The sequence below is a fragment of the Crotalus tigris genome, unplaced genomic scaffold (genome assembly GCF_016545835.1).
Source record: "Crotalus tigris isolate CLP2741 ecotype Arizona unplaced genomic scaffold, ASM1654583v1 scf7180000023830.6690815, whole genome shotgun sequence".
In the NCBI taxonomy this organism is placed as follows: domain Eukaryota; kingdom Metazoa; phylum Chordata; class Lepidosauria; order Squamata; family Viperidae; genus Crotalus; species Crotalus tigris.
In genome coordinates, this window is record NW_024100214.1 from 5,818,891 (window position 1) to 5,834,037 (window position 15,147).

A 15,147-nucleotide genomic window follows, 5' to 3' on the forward strand; every position below is an offset into this window, starting at 1 on the left:
GACTCAATTTTCCTGGAACTCAGAAGTACCAATCTGATTCAGAATCCTCATGCAGCCCTGAAACACAATAAATTATTGTTTGTAGAATGAACCATAATTATCACAGTTCACATAATACATTCCTAAGCAGAAAGGTATTATAGCTTAATGAGATACGTGAACCACCAATAACAGACTTAGATTAGCCTCCTTCAAGTAATTGTGAAGGTTAAATTGAAAAGACAATCATATATACGAGTTTGAGACCCTGTAAAAAAAGATCACCTTAAAGTATAATATTTTTCCAACTCAAATATTATTTTAATATAAGAAAAAAAGAAGCATCCTGTTATTTCAACCCAGCTTTGGAGTACAAGGTTTAAAAATGGCTCTTCAGTCTAGTCCTACAGCCAAATACTGAGATCTATAATTTTATTAGAAACCCAGCTTTTAGGGAATAGGGCAGTGGTGGCGAACCTATGGCACACGTGCCAGAGGTGGCACTAGGAGCCCTCCCTGTGGGCACTTCTCTGAACTGCTGGTGGCGGGCTGCAGAACCCCAGAGTGTGCCGGTCGAGGGGCCGGCAGGCTGTGGCTGCTGATGGACACTGTCAGCCCCCATGCGTTCGCTAGACTCTGTGTGCAGGGGCCGATGGTGTCAGGCAGCAGCTGCCCTGACCCCTGCCTTGCCTTGCCCTGAGATAATGACACCCCCACCCTGCCTCGCCTCACCCCGCAGGACAAGCCTCCTACCCACCACCCCTGCCAGAGACCCCCTGGATCTCCCCCAACCCTGCCTGACCCCCACAGGCGTCCCTCCCCACAAGCAACATCAAGGTGACCACGCCCACCTTGGCCACACCCACCCAGTCTGCCATGACCATCACAGCCACACCCACTCAGTGGGCCATGCCCACCTGGCACCCGGCAATGAATAAGTGGGTTTTGGGTTGCAGTTTGGGCACTCAGTCTCTAAAAGGTTCGCCATCACTGGAATAGGGGATGGCAAAGGGGTGATTATGTTCACTTCATTCAGTAATTGCAGATTGATGCCCTAAGATATTATCAAACCATTTCTTTTATTTGGCTTAAAGGAAGACTGGGTTTTTTTCCTCTGAAAATTGTAGAAGAGCCTTTGATTTGTTGAGAAAAAGATAATAAAAGATGATGACAGTTTTGTTTTGCTCTATGTTCTTATCTTCCTTTGTCCTGCATTCAGAGAAATGCTTGTCAGTGGTGATGTATTTAGAACAAAAATCTTCTACTTGGCTGATCCAGAAGCTAGAATGTCTCTTGATGGTTTTCCCCACTTACAGTTCCTCAGGGGATTGTTCCTACGCAATCAGAGGGGGTGAAATGGAGATCTATAATTTCCATGTAAGCCTAATCTTTTTTTTCCAAGAAAAGACTGAAATCCAGGGGGATCTAGCTTTTATTTTATTTTTTGAAGATTATATATGGTTGAAGGAACACCATGGCATAGTTCTTCATAACTGAAATCACTTACTGAGTTTTTGAGAAATTCCATAATTAAACCCAGGTAGAATTAAACTAGTTACAAATGAGTAGCATTGAACTGCAGAAAATTTCTATGATGTTTTATAAAGTATTTTTGAAACTCCATTGTTTTAAAAGTAATTATTATTCAGCCTCTAGCCATCTCTCTTTTTAGTTAGATCTTAATAAAATTGGAAGCTTGAAGCAGTGATAGACCTTAAAGCAGAGATCCCCAAACTCCAAGCTATGGATACCAGTTTGTGGTCTGTTAGGAACCAGGCTGCACAGCTGGAAGTGAGTGGCAAGGAAGCGAAATTGTACATCTTGGGATCTAGGTTGTACATTCCTCCCCCCACCATGGAGAAATTGTCTTCTACAAGACCAGTCCCTGGTGCCAAAAAGGCTGGGAACCCCTGCCTTAAAGCAGTGATAGACTCTCCACAGACCACATGTGGGCCACTAATTCCATGTTCTCATTTTTAACCTGCTATCAAAAATATATTGTTGGCAGTCAGGATCCTGCTGGAGGTATTCCAATGTTGGTTCCACATTAGATAAAGCCTTCTTCTTATACGCAATAAATACACTTTTCATTTATGGTTTCCAATATACCCCTGGAATAAATGATGTCTGAAGTAAAGGCAAGTCAATTTAAAGAGTGGGCAGAGTCAATTAAGATTTTCCCTCTTTTTGACATGTCTTTTTAAAAGGTGAGGGCTCCTCTCTATTTAGTCTGGGTTCTTTCTCTTTCATCACAGGAGAAAAGAATCTCTCCTGGCTGGACTCTACAAGATAAGAACCCACCACTCGGTCCTGATAAAACTAGTGAATCAGAAGTAGTACCTATCTAGGAAAATGTGGAGATGAATCAGGTGAATTGGGATAATTAAAATATGATATTAGGTGTTGATCTTAGCTACTGGTTTGTAACCTTAGTTTTATTTTGTTTTATATACAGATTGTGTGTTTATATAGGACCTTCTTTCTGGCAGGACATTTTCCTTTCTTTCCTCGTCATAATTTTCATGCTAAACTGGCTCCTTAATTGTTAATACAGTGTGTATGTATGTATGTATGTATGTATATACATACATACATGTATATATACATATATATACATATATATATATATATAAATGAAATGAATAAAGCGCGTTCACCAGGAGAGTTTAAAGTTAAAATACTTTAATTAAAGTATTTTACTATATTAAAAGGTTGCCAAGCTTTCATTGGGAAAACTCCCCAACATCTTCAGGGCTGAGAGACCGTTTCTCTCAGCCCTGAAGATGTTGGGGAGTTTTCCCAACGAAAGCTTGGCAACCTTTTAATATAGTAAAATACTTTAATTAAAGTATTTTAACTTTAAACTCTCCTGGTGAACGCGCTTTATTCATTCCATTTATAATTATGCCCGGGAGTCGCATTTTCACCATCATTATTGAATATATATATATATATATATATATATATATATATATATATATATATATATACTGATACAGGCAAAAGAAAAGAAAAAGAAGATTTCTTTCTCCCATATTTGGGCTGACAGGGTGCACATTCAAGGTAAAATCTCCTCCCCGTCTCTCTCCTGACAGCTAACAAAGTGAGAGAGAGCCTGTGGCTTAGAGGTTATAACAACTGCCTAACATGCAGATAGCCCAGGTTCGAATCTCAGAAGAGTAAGTCTGGCTGAAGAGAGTTAAAGGAACTTTTACTAGTAGTACATGATTCTGCAAGAGAAGTAACCTAATATGCCTTGCAGCTCTGACTAGAAATGAGAGATGGAATAAAAAGTTGCAGGATCTTCCTTTCTCCATCAAAGGACAAATGGCCCCATAAGAAAAATGTTGATTACATCCTGTTAAGAGACACCTTCCTCAATTTTGAGAGGCTGCAGCAGTAGAGACTTAAGGCCTTGGTAATGGAGGAGGGGTGGAAAATCAAATAAAAAACATGCCTGAGATGGTACACAGATCTTGTGGGCCCAAGAAAAGAGAAGCAACAGTGGGAGACAGTCATGAGAAGGAACTAGAGGGGTTAATTCTCCACACTCCCACACATGAAAGTGCTGTCACAATGTTCATCTGGTAATAAAGGAACTGACATGAACCAACAATTAGTTCTTTGGCAATGAATGAGCACTCAAGGTAGTGCTCCTTAATTGAGATAAACATGTCTCATGCTAAACAAACCAACCAGAATTGCAGCAATGAAAACGGATCACGTAGCCAGTTTGTTTGTATCTAGAAAAGGCCACAGCTGGTAGAAAATGCTGTGTGCCACTTGGCTCTTATGAGGTAGTACTGGATCTAAGAGCACTTCCAAGATGAACACTTTGTTTTTCTGTGATAATTCTGGACTGGAGAATGATATATCTGCCCTGGTTTATATTCATACCGATAGGATTTCAGTACCCGTTTTGATTGTCATCTGGCCTAGTTTTCCATTCAGAAGATTCCTTGAAGATTATGAGAGATGTTTGTGCATGTCTCCAGTCTAAATGAAAGCACTGCCATTGAATGCTTATGTGAAAGTCATTACAATTAATTACTAAGATTTAAACTTTGATAGTTCTGATGGGTCATTATATAAGTTATATAAATTCATATAAGGTAGTCTGATCTTTCAAAAGTACATGGCTTTCAAGCAATTTGAATAAATAATCCATGGGAATGGACTTAACACTTTTTTACCTCTTTCAAAGCTACAGAACAGACTTAAGCAGATTATTCAGCCAGAGTCAAGATCAGAGAATGTTTATTAAAGTATAACATGCTCTTTTTAGAAATAATTGCTCATAACATAACTGTAAAATATTTTTGTGGCATTTTATCTACACATTACTATACTCTTGTATCTATAACTTTTAACTGGGCAAAGTGGTGGACCATAGCACAAAACATTTTCAACCAAGGTACCTCAAACGGGTTAACTTACAGAATGGGAGCAAAATTTGGGACCCATGACTCCCATGGAATTGAAATTTGACAATATACAAAATGTCATAAAACTTTTTCTGTGGTCAACTTTTGATGTTTGACTGTGCTATACAGTTCAACATAGGCTACTTTCAAAGCAGATACAATATCTCTGAATTTTTAAGAACTTCCACCACAATAGAAACTTTGCCATTGTTAAAGGGATTGAGGAATCTGGTAAGGAAATATATCTGAGGTGATCACCCAGAAGATGGCAGGTTGTCTAGTTTTATGTTATATTTATTAACTCTTATTAAAGTGTATATACTTTTTAAAATCTAAAGTTCATTTCAATTCAATTAATAACTGAATTTATTCTAAAACAGTATTTGGTTAACATTTCTCTTGCTAATACACAGGTTATAAGTTGCCTCATTAAATCTTTATGATCATTGAGTAATTGGAAAGAGATAACTTTTTACGCAAAATCACTTTATGATATTAACCACATCCCCGTTCAATATTTCAGTCATGTTGTGAACTATGGAAAGAAAATTGGCAGTAGTAGTTGGACCAGAATGCTTTCTTACATGAAAATATTGTAAACATAATTGTGTGTGGCTGAGGAACTGTCAGATGCGGTTGCTTGTATCTGAGTAGCTGCATGAATGAAGCTGAGATAACAGTAACTTGTATCTCTGAAATGGATTTTAGTAACTTTTCTATGGGCTGCTTCATTTCAAGTTCTTTGATCTTTGCATGGCGGTATCTAATATTATTTTTTTACAATGATGTGTCAGGAACAAAATAGGAGGTAAAGCCATGACATACAATAAGACAGAATGAACTGAGATTTAAACAGAACTCCATTAAATGGAGACACTATAAAGACTTGCAGATTCAGTACTTCTACTGTTGTATCACATGAAAAATTACAATGGTAAATTTGGACAGAATGTCATCAACCACACCCATGCCTTGAAGGAGGGAAAAGCAGATTATGCATCCATAACATTGGGGCCAGACTGGTGCATAGAACACAATGTCTTAGATCAGTCATTTTCTCTCTTAACCAAATGAACTAAGGATTAAATGTGAATTCACTTGGAGCCTTTAATAAATCTCTGTAACTGAACTCTGATCTTCTACAGCCCATGCTATTGTTTTATAGCACGAACATGGAGTTACATTTTTACCTATGTTCTATGTACATACATTGCAAGTTTGCATTTTGGACTGATTCAGGGTGTATATTGGCATCCTACAAAAAGCTGAATTGTTTATTGTGTTATTTTTAAAAACTCTATATTTTATATATAACCTGTTCTCCAGCATGGAAAGAATGGAGAATCCACAGATGGGTTTTAGAAGTCCTCTAGCCCAATTAGACCAATCAATCAAATTTGCCACGCCCCTGCTGGACTGGACCATGCCCCAGTTTCTTTTTGGTCTCAGCCCAGAAGAGACGTGTAATTTGGTTCCCAGAACAGCATTTAGGAGGACAGTTTGTATATCCTTTAAATAAATTTTGTGGATTCTTCTTTCTTGCCAGCTAGGCAGCGCTGGGATCAGCGCTATCCTAGTTTACAAATTAGCTGGTTAGGCAGCACTGGGATCAGCACTGTCCTCGTTTGCAAATTAGCTGGTTGCCTTCGGCTGTTCTCAAACTGATTGCCGTGATCGTCGCTTCCTGCACAGCGTTTCGATCGGGTCCCTGGCTCACAGAAATCCTTTCTTCTCGTTGCGTTCTGTCCAGTGTTTCATTTCTTTTTCCCTCAAAACAGGGTTTTTTTGCCTTTTACTTTCTCCTCGGTAGTTGCAGCCGCCATTTTGGGGCTCGCCGCACCATCATCGTTACTTGCCTGTCAACTTTTTACTTTCTCTTTTTGGCCTTATTTAATTTCTGAACGTCAGAGATCTTTTTCCCCGAGGGTTTTTTTTTTTGGGACTGGTATAGGGGCTCCTATATCTGTGAGGGAGTTCTAGGTTTTTCTCCTCCCCTGGCCACGGGAACCATTTTGGATTGCCACATGGCTGGCAATGGGGATCAGCCATTGTAAATCCCATTTGTACATCATGCAGATTTAATTATATTCCTCAACTCTATATTATAACATTTCCTCCTTTGAGCATACAGTATTAAGCGCCTTTCTTGCATTCTTACCTACTAGACTGCTCCAGCTGCTGAGCTAAACTCAATTGGGCTGTTTCTTTCTGCCTGTTCCGCTGTCTGCATCTAGTGGACTGGCAATTACTGTCATAGCCGCCACTAAGTGAGGCACAAGGGTCCCCGTCACACAAAATTATTTATTATACTAATAATCAGGAATTGGATACAATTAAAAAGGGAGAAGACAGCTTCCTTGGTGGCACACGACACCCATCGCGCAGAGTGACTCTATACTTAACGGTAGGCCAGACTTCACAGACCCTTGTATAGGCCTGTACCACCCAGGTGAGCCGTAGCCACATCTCCTGCAGATTAGAACAGCTTCAGCGATGTGCTAGGAAACTCCTGTTTTTTTCATTGTGGCAGATAACACCGACACACAGGCTTCCACTTCCAGTGGGAATAAGAAACACAAGTCTCCCAACCAAGAAGCGGCCACAAAAATCAAGGCCAAAACCAAGCGGACTTATAAAGCGGCCAAAAAGCAGGCTGGTAGCAGGCATAGGGCTTTAGAAAGGCAATTTTCCAAAGCCCAACAGCGTACAGTGGAGGTCCCGGCTAGCTCAACTCCTCCCTCTTTTACATCCACAATGGAGGGTCCACATCTCTTGCCCTTTGTGCGGGCTTGGTCACCGGAACAGGCTCTAGAGCAAGATCCCTCTCTCGGATTTAGCCAGGATCATCTTTCTCTTTTTGAACAGGATCTGAGAGGGCGGATCCAGGATCTGGTACCAGGCACCGGATTCAACTCTCCCTCAGCAGCTTGTGGAACCTCAGGGACTTTCTCCCTTGCAGGTCCACCTCAAGTTCCGTCGGCTTCATTCATTCCTACGGCGGCGGGTCTTCGGCCCCTGGAACAGCCATCATTTACTGACCAACTCCAGGCCATGATTTCTCAGGCAGTTGCTCAAGCTGTGGTGTCTTCAGCGCAGGTTCTTTCGGCCTCGGGGCCATCCAACCTCCCCCCCGTCCGCGGGGACTTCCCGGGCCAGGGATTAACAGTACCTGGATACAGCCTCACCACCACATTCCTGTGACAGCGAGGTGTCCGAATATTCCAAACAGGCCCTCAAAGAGGGTCAGTGGTCAGATGATGAGGAGACGCACACGGAGGCCACTCCCTTGGTGGGCGTGTTCAATCCTACCTCTTTCCCTTCGCTCTTACGCAAGGCCTGCGCCACTGGAAAGATCAAACTGGTGAAACCCCAGGTGGTCGATCAGGTTCCTGGTCAAGGCTCTGGACCATTGTTCTTGGAATCAGTTGTAAAAAAACCAGCAGATCCCTTGCCCCCCCATGTTTTTGAAATCCATACAGGATCAATGGGGATCCCCTGGCACCTTTTCGGCCCTTGGGGGAATAGACCGCAAGCTTTTAGATACGGTTTCTACCCTCAATAACGCACTAGAGGTTCCAGGAGTAGACAAGTCCCTTTCTCCCATTTTGTCTGATTCCAAGATCCCAGGGGATATGTCTGAGGCTCTGAAATCTGAGGACAAAAAGTTCGAGGTTTCGTTCCGCAGAACACACCAGACTTCAGCGTGGGTGATTAGAGCTTCCACCTCGAACTCCTTCGCTAGGATTTCACTGATCTGGCTATGCGAACTTCAGTCCAGGATCTCTCCAGATGAGGTAAGAGTGCACCAGGATGTGACCAAATTATGGGCAGCACTGGAATATATGGCAGACGTGTTTCTGCAATCGGCCCGATTTTCGGCCCGTGCCTTAGCCTCCAACATTGCTGCACGTAGATTGTTCTGGCTTAAGAACTGGCATGCTGACACCAAGATAAATGGAGAGTGGCAGCTGTCCCATATCACAGTGGTCATTTATTTGGAGAGGCACTCACTCCTTACCTGGTGGAAAAGAGGGAAAAGAAGAGAGTACTCTCTCATCTTCCCAAAAGAACAGGCAGGCGTTTCACTCTATACAACCGCCATCCTTCCTTTTGGCCAGGTTCTGACCAGGCTTCAGAGAACATGTCCCGGTTCTTTCCAGCAGGACTGGACCATTCCTCGGACTGGTCCGGCTACAGAGACAGACCCAGACAACAATTTCAAAACAGGCAGCCCTTTTGTGGTAGGGGACATCATCCCTTCCGTAAGTCAAAGTGACTTGGGACGGACTCCTCCCATAGACGGCAGACTGAATCATTATTTTCACAAATGGGAAGACACCACCACGGACACTTGGGTTCTCACCACCATCAGGGACGGTCTGTCCCTGGAGTTCTTAACACCCCCCCTCGATGTTCTATCACCTGCCCCTTGTCGCGGAATCCCGTAAAGCAGGGTCTCATGAAGGAAGCCATTCAACATCTGTTGAACATAAGAGGCCATAGAACAGGTACCATCGGATCAATTGGGGCAGGAGTTCTACTCCATCCTCTTTGTGATTCCGAAAGCCTCGGGGGAATGGAGAGCGATACTCGTTCTCCAGCATGAGGATGGATAATCCATGGATTGGGTTTCCTGAAGTCCCTTCTACCCAATTAGACTAAGTCTGAGAGATAGCCACGCCTCTTGCTGGGTCACATTTACCCAGTTCTGACTTAGTCTTTACCCAGACAAGACACCTTGGTGCTTCTCTCCAGACTCAGTTTTATTAAAAGAATTTATTTTCCCTTTTTCCCTACTCGAGGATTATCCTTCCTTTCCCCTTGAATTCCTCTTCAAAACACTGTATTGTTTTCCTGTGCTTTCTTCCCTCGGGTCCTCCCCACCCCTCCAATTCTTTATTGTTTGCATTCCCTGGAGGTTGCAGCCTCAGCACAAGGCTTGTGTTGTTGTTTTTTTCCGGTTGAGCATGCAGGGCTTTGGGGAGATTGTACCCTCAGCTAGAGGGTTTCTTTGTTTCTTTGTGTGCTTTTGGAGTTTTGGGGAGTTGCGGAGCCTTCTGCTCGATCCAGCTGATTGGCAGATCTCCGCGGAGGCCCAGGGCGATGGCAGTTTGTCCCGGATTGCTGGGGCCTTGCCAGGAGGCTTGTTTTTCTTTGCTTTTTCTTGTTGGCGAGGCTTGAAGAGCCGCGGAGCCTTCCGATCGGCTTGGTTGAGTGAAGGACTGCCGGGGAAGCCCGAACGACAGTTGATCGTCCTGAGCTTTGTCTGGACAATCACGGCTATTAGCAAGTCGCCATGTGGCTGGTGGCCATTTTTGTTTTGGGCTTGCTCCCTTGCATTACGGGGAGTCATGTGGCTGGTGTCAATCTTTCTGGCTCCAAGGCCTGTATTGCAGGGCTGGCATTAGGGCCATAGGCTGATCGCCACGTGGCTGGTGGTCGCCATTTTGGAATAAAGCTCATTACGCAGTTTATTTTCTCAACTTACTTTGGCAGATACAAAAGAAAAACCTGAGTCTAAATTAACTTCTCTAATCTTATCAAGTGGCTGGAACAGTCCCCCACCCTTTCGAGGAGGACAGAACTAGTGGAGACAATCTCCAGGCCTTTTTCCCCAGCCACATCCATTTGTCATTGCCTCTGGCAATTTACTGCAGCAGTATAATTGAATTGCCTTTCATTGGGAGTTGGATTCTCTCACCTCTGCTGCTTACTAAGCACCTATCTATCATATACTGTTTCTCACAGTTTTTTTGCAAGGAGCTCACATACTGGTCTCACCAGTCTCTGCAGTCCCACACTGGACCTCAGCTCCTAGCCTGCTCTAGACCCATTCTCAGACTTGTTTTGAAGGGTCTCAGGCCTAGTTTCTTTTGCAAGAAACCCATTCTGGTTTTCTAGACTTTACTGCCTGGTGCAACCCATTCTCAGACTTGTGCTGAAGGGTCTTAGGCTTAGCTCTTTTGCAAGGAGTCCATACTGGTTTTCCAGTCTTTCTACCTGGTACAACCCATTCTCAGACTTGTGCTGAAGGGTTTTCAGGTCCTACCTACTGTGCCAAGAGCCCATACTGGTTTTACCAGTTTTTTACTGTTTTTCACCTTAAGACCTTATTTCCTACCTTTCTTAGACCCATTCTCAGACTTGCACTGAAGGGTACACAAGCAATGGCGGAAGATAAGCAGTCTCAACTGGTTCTGGCACCCACCAGTCCTCCAAGTAAAAGGAGATGCAAATCTCCAAAGGTGGAGGCAGCCAGCAAAGTTAAAGCAAAAGCAAAGGCTTTATCCGGCAAAGCGCCATCCAAGACGGCGGAAAAGGAGGCCGCTAGGAGACATCAGGCCCTAGAGAGGCAGATATCCAGGGCTCAAAAGACAGTTCCACCACAAGAGGTGCAAGCTGCATCTAAGAGTTCTGAGACTTCTTCTTTCGGCCCTCAGGTAACCACAATGGCACAGGTTCACAGCTCATTGTCTCCAGAGGGTAGATCTCAATCTCAACCTATTAGTCCTATAACATCTAATCCCAGTCCAAGCTGGGGGACTCCACCACTTAATCCTCAACCTACTCTATCGGCCACGTTCACGCCCACGGCCACTGGTCTCCGCTCTGAGTCATCACAGATGATTGCACCGGAGCAACTGCAATCCATGCTCACGCAGGTATTAGAGAGTCTCTCATCCCTACAGAAATCCCAACCCCCGACACCCTCCCAGCATCGATCCACCACCCCTGAATAGGCTTATTCCATTGCTTCCGATCAATCCTTACAGAGTGGGGATTCTTATTCGGAAATTGATGAGTCACGGGGGGGCAGCTTTATCAGACAATGAGGATGCTTCTCAGGAGCCCTCCCCTTTTGTAGGCCTCTTTGATCCCACTCTATTCAAGACCATTCTAGCCAGGGCCATAGCCACATCCCAGATCGCCCCAGAGCCAGACCCACAATCCACCCCTTCCACCAGTCAGTCTTCAAATCCTCTGTTTGCTGAGCCTACGGTGACTCAAAGACATATTCCTTGTCCTCCATTCTTTGCCAACACAGTAAGAAAGCAGTGGACCAATCTTGGGGCTTCTCCTGTCCCAGGGTCCTCTGACAAAAAGCTGTTTAGCATGGCGCCATCTTTAACCAATCTCCTGGAGGTCCCGACTGTGGACACATCCCTTACTCCCATTTTTTCAAACTCCACTATCGCTGGAGATATGGTGGAGATATTAAAACTGGAGGAGAGGAAATCTGAGTACGCACTAAGAAGGGCGCATCAAGTATCAGGGTGGGCAGTAAAGGCTTCCATGTCAGCCTCTTTCTTCTCACAATCTTCTATCACCTGGCTCTGGGAGCTTCAGAGCATGATCCCGCAGGATCAGGTACGCGCCCATCAGACATTGGGTAAGTTATTAGCTGCGGTGGAATACATGGCTGATGCCACATTGCATGCAGCCTGATTTTCAGCCAGAGCGATAGCAGCCAATGTTTTTACCAGGCGACTGCTTTGGCTGAAACAATGGCGGGTGGATTTAAAATCCAAAGGGCGTTTGGCCACTGCTCCTTACTTGGGTGGAAAATTATTTGGGGAAGCCCTGGAGCCATACTTGATAGAAAACAAGGATAAGAAAAAGGTACTTGTTCACCAGGCCAGGCGATCGGACAGAAAGTCTTCTCCATTTTATCGCCGTCAGGGATTCCGGGGCAATACCCAGGGTTCTAACTGGTCACAACCCACATGTTCATTTCCTCCAAAATCAGACCGTCAAACGGAATGTTTTAGACCCAACCCCAGGCAACAACAGCAGTCTAAGCGGCCCTTTTGGGGCGCGGGGGGCTGTCCCTATCAGAGGAATAAGTGACTCCAGGGAGGGACCTCCCCATAGGCGGTCGGCTCTCCCTATTCTCTCAGAACTGGGGGAACATTACCGACGACTGGATCTTGTCCACCGTCACCAATGGCCTGACCTTGGAGTTTCTCTCAAAACCGACAAACCGATTCATTTCTTGTCCAACACCCTCAAACCCGTCAAAACGGGCCCTCATGAAGGAGGCCATTTCCCATCTTATCGAAATAAAACCGATAGAACCAGTTCCTCCCAATCAGAGGGGGTGAGGCTTTTATTCAATCCTCTTTATAGTTCCAAAGACCTTGGGAGGGTGGAGGGCCATTCTGGATCTTAAAAGGTTAAATTCTTACCTGGTATACAAAAAATTCAAAATGCAGACACTGCAATCCATTTTGGCCAGCATAAGAAGGCACGACCTCCTGACGTCCATCGACCTCAAGGAGGCGTACCTACATATTCCAATATTTCCACCACATCACAGCTTTCTCAGATTTTGCTACAGATCTTATCACTATCAATACAAAGCACTTTCGTTTGGCCTTTCATCTGCCCCAAGGGTATTCACGAAGATCTTGTCGGTTTTGGCAGCTCACCTCAGGCTGGATTCCATTCAGATCCAGTGTTACCTGGACGACATCCTCATCCAATCAGTGTCAGTCCAGGCTGTGCGATCAGAGGTGGCCCATACAATAGAAGTGCTCCAGAACCACGGACTCTTGGTGAATTTTCTCAAAAGCCAATTGATTCCATCCACGCGGCTCTTCATCTGGGTGCGGTGATAGATACAACACGCTGCATCGTCTACCTGTCGCCAGACCGCATAGCTAATCTCAGGGCCTTCGTCCACCAGGTGCAACGCACCAGGACAGTTCTGCTTCTCACTACCAATACAAGGCTCTGCCATTCGGCCTATCGTCAGCCCCCAGGGTTTTTACCAAAGTCCTGACGGTGCTTGCTGCACGCCTCAGGTTGGTACCCATTCACATTCAGTGTTACTTGGACGACATCCTAATCCAGTCGTCCTCTGCACCAAATGCGCTGTCGGATCTGGCACTGACAATCAAGATGCTTCAGGATCATGTTTTTTTGATCAACTTCCAAAAGAGCCACTTGACTCCAGTCAACCGACTGTTGTACTTAGGTGCAATAATAGATAACAACCTTTGTCAAGTATTCTTATCTCAGGAGTATATCAGGCCAGCATCTGTACTCTGGTTCGCAAGGTCTGCAAGGAGCAATGAGTGACCCTAGCCCTGCTGTCACAGCTGTTGGAAAAACTGATTTTCTGCATTGCCATAGTGCTCTGGGCCAGACTCCTTACGAGGCAGCTTCAGTGGTTCTTACTCCCCTTCTAGAGGTGGGGCATAAGCTCTTTTCCCCAGAGGGTACGGGTTCCAGAGCAGACACTCAGATCCCTTCTCTGGTGGCTATCCCTGGCTTTGTCCAAAGGGTCGCTTTTCAGAGAGCCCGTTCGAGTGATGTTGACCATGGACGCCAGCCTATTCAACCTTCAACTTCAGTTCACTCAGGGCCGGTGGTCCCAGCAGGACCTCAAACAAAACAATTGGCTAGAACTCCGGGCCATACACCTGGCACTCCGCCACTTCCGAAACACGATTACGGGATGTGACGTGTTGGTCCTGACAGACAATGTGGCAGCAAAGCCCCATGTAAACAGGCAGGGAAGCACTTGATCTCGGGCCCTGATGTCCGAGGCCAAGTTGCTGGGATCATGGGCGGAGTGAAATCTCCTTTCTCTGAAGGCGGAGCACATTTCAGGAGAGGCGAACCGGCAGGCGGATTATCTCAGTCGATCTATGGTGGACCATTCAGAGTGGCGTCTACATCCCCGTCTCTTTTGGGAGATCACGCATCAGTTCGGCCAGCCAATGGTCGATTTATTTGCCTCCCCAGCAAACACCCAACTCCTCCGGTTTTTCTCCCGTTTCCCCTCTCAGGGGTCAGAGGGAGCAGATGGCCTCTGCAGTCTTTGGCCGGAGGGGCTACTATATGCCTTCCCACCTTTCCGATTCCGGCTGTCATCAGAAAACTGTTGCAGGAACAGGTGGAGCTGATATTAGTGGCCCCACACTGGCCGAGGCGACCCTGGTTCATGGATCTCGTGAACTTTGCCGTAGCTCCTCCGTGAAGGATCCCTCTAGATCGGATAATTCTAATGCAAGGGGTCCTAGAACACCCAGACACGCAGTGGCTCCAACTAGTCACCTGGCACCTGAACGCCAGTTCCTGACACAAGATCCGTACTCTTCAAGAGTGATCTCAGTGATTCAGGCCTCTAGGCGGCCGGTGAGAAATCGGATTTACGATGCCACTTGGAAAAAATTCTGTCACTGGTGTGAAAAGCCTAGCACTTCTCTCCACGGTTTTCAGCTGTGCCAATTCTGCACCATTGTCTCTGCAACTGAGGGTTCGGTCCTTTATGAAGGGGGTCACAAACAGCAAGCTTCCTATAGTCCACCATTACCCCACTTGAGAGTTACCTTGGGTACTCCAGGCTCTTACGAGATCACCCTTTGAACCCATTAGATCTTGCACTCTGCGCCTCTTGTCTCATAAGGTGGCCTACTTAATTGCAGTTACCACCGGCAAGGCGTGTTTCAGAACTGGCAGCTTTTTCCGTTTGGTAAGAGCTATGCACTTTTCACCAGGACAGAGTGGTCCTACAGCTGGACCCTTGTTTCATCGGGCATAGGAGATTGTGTTGCCAGACTTTTGTCCTAACCTGTCACATGTCTTGGAGCAGCAATGGCATTCTCTGGATGCTCACAGGGTTCTGCGATATTACCTTACGGACTGCTGCATTTTGTAGATCTGAGGCACTTTTTGTCTCCTTCTATCCGGCTTCTAAGTGTCAGAAGGTCTCTTCTACTGTTGCCCGGTGGATTAA